We start from the raw sequence: 5,520 nt of genomic DNA, 5'->3' as shown, positions 1-5,520 counted from the left end.
CGACACACGCTGAGAAGAACCGCGCTGCTCCTGAGACGTGGTGATCAACCACAGGGTTAGTGCTGCTGCTAAGGAAGGACGACTGCTGTTTAGAACTATTATGAGCGACTTCGGCTTGAAAAGGCTCTTATATAGGTCAAATAGCATGTTTTCAATTGCAAGCTATATGATTCTGTCGACCGTGCTTGGGAAGCAATCATATAACGACCAATCAGAGGTAGAATTTTCCGTTTCAACAAGGCTTGACTATTTTCAATAGTACAATAGTGTGAATAATAAAATTACAACTATCTTCTTGGTAAGAATCTTAGAAGATTTTCCAATCTATTGCTCCAAGAACGAAGGAAATCCATCGAATACTAACCGATTTATTAGCATTTGAAATTGGACATATTTTTCACTTTTTTCGATTTTAGATTTTCATTTCACATCCCTATGTAGCCGAACTTCCTGAGAGAAGTATTCTACTTCAAAAAATTGACTGGAACTCTAACCGTGATGGCGAAAACAGTTAAGTTATTCCATTCAGAAGTGTGCACGTTCAAAGAACGGTACCCCGCCGCTTCGAAAACGGACATCGTGCGTCAATGGGACGCCTGATGCGCCCGTTCCGACATCTACAACATCTTGGCACTATTGGACAACGATCAGAGCATCGAAAGAAAACCCGGTTTCGGAGGCCGACGACCCTGAGCGACAAGAAGCTTCAAAGGACGCTGAAGAGGAAGACCCGGTAAAAGTGGCTACATCTCGGTGTCAACCGGCTAAACAGTAAAAACAGTACCTGGCGTTCCCGTCCATTGGTCTCGGAGCTGCAGGCAATGATGCAGCGGCAGTGGCTGACAAAAATGGTCAGGTCGATTTTCCCGGCGAATCGCGTGTTGATGGACGTCGAGACCTATCTCACCCTGGATGGGAACGACTGGCTCGATGGGAACGAGAAAGAGATGCCAGATAGTTGTTTACGAACTAAGCCCATGCGGTGGTGGGGTAAATGGACTCTTCGCAATGAAATAAATCAGTGAACATTCTGTAACGCATAATCTATTTTCCACTGATTGACAAATAGAAAACAATATCCAATGAATGGCGCATAATTTTTTCAGAACTAAAACGTAATGTTTCACCATGAAATTCGACGCGCACGTAAAACTTTGTATTAAAGGCATCAAATGGTCGGCGTGCGACCAAACGAACCAAGCGCCATTTTTTTTGAAAATTGAGTTCAACACCAGTGGTTGTAGATAATAATCTATCTTTAATGAAAAAATGAAATCATTTGAACAGTTCACGATGATATTATAATAAAAATATCCTGCAGTAGCTTGCAGAAAACAAACGGGGAAGTAAAACTTTGAACCCCGATTACTCGAAATAATGTTTTTGGCGCTTGGTTCGATCTGGTCGCACGCCGACCAAATGGTTGATTTATTATTGTTTCTTATTTGATTATTCGAAACGCCATAATCACTATTATGGCGTTTCGAATAATCAAATGAGATGTATTTTACAGCTTCGGTCTAACAAGTTGAATTGCTTTCATGAAGTTTTATAATACTTCATAAAGTACCAGTACTTGTTCTAGTAGCCTTGAATTTTTGCGCTTTTCTGGTGATAGAGATGTCATGGAAAAGGTAATGTCAACTGAAATCTATAACTGCAGGTTGTATTAAAGGAGTTATCTCAACTGCTCTATAACAACGTGTGTTACTTGGGAAGTTGAACCTCGACCAAACATGAGCCCCGCAAAAGCAAAGCAGATGCGCTGGGACTTTGTCGATTCTCTTTGAATAATAAAGAGCAAGTCAGTGTCCAGTTAGGAGTCCTGTGATGATGCGTAGTTCACTACGAGTTAACCTAGGTAGCCGTGTGGTAATCGCAAGGCTAGCTTAGCTTAGGTTAGCTTGACTGACTGCACATATCAATGGTTGCACTCCGTGATTGACCCGAATCAGTAAAATTGCACAGTGAATCAACTCAATGGGGCTGGGAGTGACCGACCATTCTCATTGTACAAGTTTTAGTGATTCATTACTTTAAAAGATCAATAACGACGCCGGCCACATCCTTACAATCAGGTGGGATGAGGGAAGGGATGTTAGTGTGACCCTTGCTATCCGGAGACCGTGCTAACCTCTGCATCTCCACAAAAGTCACAGGAAGGAGGTTTTTTGTTAATAGGGAAGGGTAAGTTGGATCAGGATTCACTTTGACAAGCGATGCGATCATACATATACTTCGCTATTGGACTATTACCGGTTTATTCTCAGTTCAGTCGGCCGATTAGAGATGTACATTTAGTTTATTTATTTTTGGTACAGTTTGAAACTAGCAGACATTAGTGATACTGTAGGGACCACGCGAACTTGTGGTTTACTTCACTAGATCACTGTGTGTAGGTATACCCATATCCTGGGTATAACCTACCAGGACTTTCTCCAGAAAACCCTGTACGCGCAATTGGCGCGGAATTAATACACACAGATTAACGTGGACTAACTGACTTTATTTTCGTACATCACTACTTAAATATACCCTACCGGTAACTCAGAGAGAGAGACTTTCTCCACTCTCTGTTTACCTTACTAATCTCTTAACCTATAATCTAGTACCGCATGTACGATAGAACGCATGCGAGAGCATCAACACCGTTGAACCGGCGACTTCTGTTTTGTTTACAACACAAAACTTGTTTATTTTATTCGAGTGTGTTTGCCTGTAGCACAGCAGAAGGCTGCGCGAAGTTCTTTGCCGCCTATTGCATAATCTGTTGATACCTAGTATGTTGACAGAGCCGTACGCGGTCCTTTGTCAAGGAAACCAAATGTTTCGCCAACGTTTGCTTAGCAGAACCGTTCGCGGTCTTTCTTTAGGATCTTTCCTGCTTTCTTTGCAAATGATCTTGTTTTTAGGGGACAACGGCAGGCGGCCGTGTCCTGGTTCTACACTCTACCTGTTTTTCATTTCTTTCAACGGAAGGTTTACTGTCTTTCGGACTAAGCTAAAATGTACCGTATCACAAAATTCTGCGTGACGGAACATAAGGTATTTTCTGCGCGGGGTGTGACGTCACATCTGCCACCCCGCCTAGTTGGCCATTATCTAGAAGAGATAATGGTCACATGGTCTGCTCTGTTCTGATGGCCGATAGGTGTGTTTTTCTCTTTTTTATTACAATTATTCTCGCGTTTTTATGCAACTATATACACCGTTGGTTTTTTATAATATGTTTTTTCTTTCTCTGGCAGAGGAAGTTCTGTTATTCAAAACTATAGCACCGTTTTGAGTTTACATTATCATACATGACATTTTCCTTATTCAGAATTAACAATTGCTTGCTCGCCTGATGCGCTGCGTCGTGAAGATATCTGCTGTTCAGCTGTCGTGTTTAAGCGCCGGGTTGCAGGGGGTTTGAAACGAGAGGGTGCGTCTGGCAGTAGAGGTTCTCATCGGTTGGTTGTGGTGTCATCTGGTTCATTCAGTTTGCTCTTTGCTGCCTCAAATTTGACGTTCAATTTATCAGTTTCACTTAAAACGCAAGAGAGTGTCACTTTCCGGTAATGGTCTGGTAGCAGTTCGATATTCCCAATAACCGATGTTAGAAGGTGACTTTTTTCGCAATAAATACCCGGTGGGTCGTGCTTCAGATATGGGAAATGCACGTGTGGGTGGTAAAATGTGGGTTGATAGTGAATGTAGATTCGTAGTTGATCAGCGTTAATTCCGTAACGTGTTTTAATTGCTTCAATGCCACGTGTTTGAATATTTTTCAGCAATGGTAAATGAGTAGCGTTTAGTTCCCGCAATGACTTGATACCTCGCTGGCGCACTAAAGCGAGTAGATGAAGTTGTTCCAATGTTTTACCATCCCATTCTAAATCCGGCAACAATATGAAGCCAATTTCCTCTGTCGGATCCTCAAAAACTATGCGATCCTTCTCTTTCCGATGCTCTAGTATATTGTAAAGCCACTCTAAGCTTAGCTGCTCCTTTTGTATATGAGGCAATGTCACGGTTTCATAATCTTGGGCAGTTTCTTCCACCAAATATCTTTATTGGGTGGAAAATTTCACAATATGCCTCTCAGTAGCGGGATATATGATTGTCACCTTGATTTGATTTACTTCCGGATCAGCAACGCACAAAAAATTTCCGTAGGTATCATTAACAAATTTCGTCCTCAGTTGGGACGTGGATGAGGAAAAACTTCTTTCGACGGCTGCTATAACACCAGTTGCACTACTTTGCACACTTTCAATGTTCTTCCGACAAGTTCGTCGTGACGTCGTCAGAATTAGCTTTCGTCACCGTGCTCGTTTGATGACGCTTATGATTTTTCAGCTGCCCCTCAGTGAAGGCCGTCTTTTCCAACACAATGATCGCGTAATCGTCACGCGATAGGCTTACAAAATGCCCCAACAGTGAAACGCTCTTGTGTGTACTGTTATTGTTCAGGATGCGAACAGGTACGAAGCCTGCCAAATCGTAGCTACGGCTGGTTGGACTGTTCACTCCATCTTTCACCATAGACACCCGCCGTTCGACTCCCCACGCAACCGTCTGCTTTCCTTTTCGCGCTGATGGGCATCATGGTATGCCCCATCTCAGCAGCCGTTGTATTAACCTCAGTCGTCTTCGATGATCGTCTCGTTGTCAATTCTTAAGCAGGTAGCTGCCCTACTTAGCAAGTGTTGCATAATTTTTTTGCCATTATTTTAACAATTCTTTTTTTGGTTTCGTTACTTTTTCCACTTGCTGTTTAAAATTAATGTTCACTCGCGTACGGGCTTCTTTCACTCTATTATCTACCCTAGGCTTCTACTTAAAGTCTAGGCCCGTAATTTTCTAATTTTCGGATGACATACTTTGGTTTTTCTTCCCCTACTAAGTTGTACATCATTTGTATTAGATTTGATTAAGTATTTCAGTATTTGATTCATCTGATTTTACAAATATAACATTCAATTGTGCATTGTTTACTTTTTTTCCATTATGCACTCTCTAACTTTGAAATTTGATGTTTTTTTTACATTTAAAATCATTTCGATACATATTAATCCATTTATCTGTATTAGGCTTTTACTTTCCGCTTTAAAATATCAGTTTAACTTGTCTTGTGGCCCATTATTAACGCCTTTTTTTTCATCAAAAAGAGTTCAAATAACTTTCTGCAATTTTAAAAAATAGCATCAATTCTTTGCTTTGGTTACATATTTTCTTCATTTTGCGTTCTTTCCAAATATTTTCCTCCTTCTTCTAATAACAGTTTTTCAATAAAATAAATCTGTTTCCGCACAATGTATTATTTTTTCATCTCTCTATTTTTGTTTCATCATGTTTTCATCGAACAAACCGCATTGGTTCAATCTTTCCTTTTCCTTTGTCGAGTGTTTCCTGTCTGATTCATAAATAAATCTTTTCATTGTACAAACCGCGTTGATTAAATATTTATGGTTTTCTTCTGTCTTCATTTACAATGTTCATCTAATAACTGGCGTGTTCTTAACACCTCATATCATC

General features: G+C 40.7%; 1 pseudogene; it reads right to left on the bottom strand.

Moving 5' to 3' along the window:
- Positions 1-2,498: 2,498 nt before the first annotated feature.
- LOC129719660 (m7GpppX diphosphatase-like) lies at positions 2,499-4,527 on the bottom strand (annotated as a pseudogene).
- Between the last annotated feature and the right edge of the window lie 993 nt (positions 4,528-5,520).

This window comes from Wyeomyia smithii, chromosome 2 (assembly GCF_029784165.1).
Source record: "Wyeomyia smithii strain HCP4-BCI-WySm-NY-G18 chromosome 2, ASM2978416v1, whole genome shotgun sequence".
Classification (NCBI taxonomy): Eukaryota; Metazoa; Arthropoda; class Insecta; order Diptera; family Culicidae; genus Wyeomyia; species Wyeomyia smithii.
This window is presented reverse-complemented; position numbering and strand designations above follow the sequence as displayed.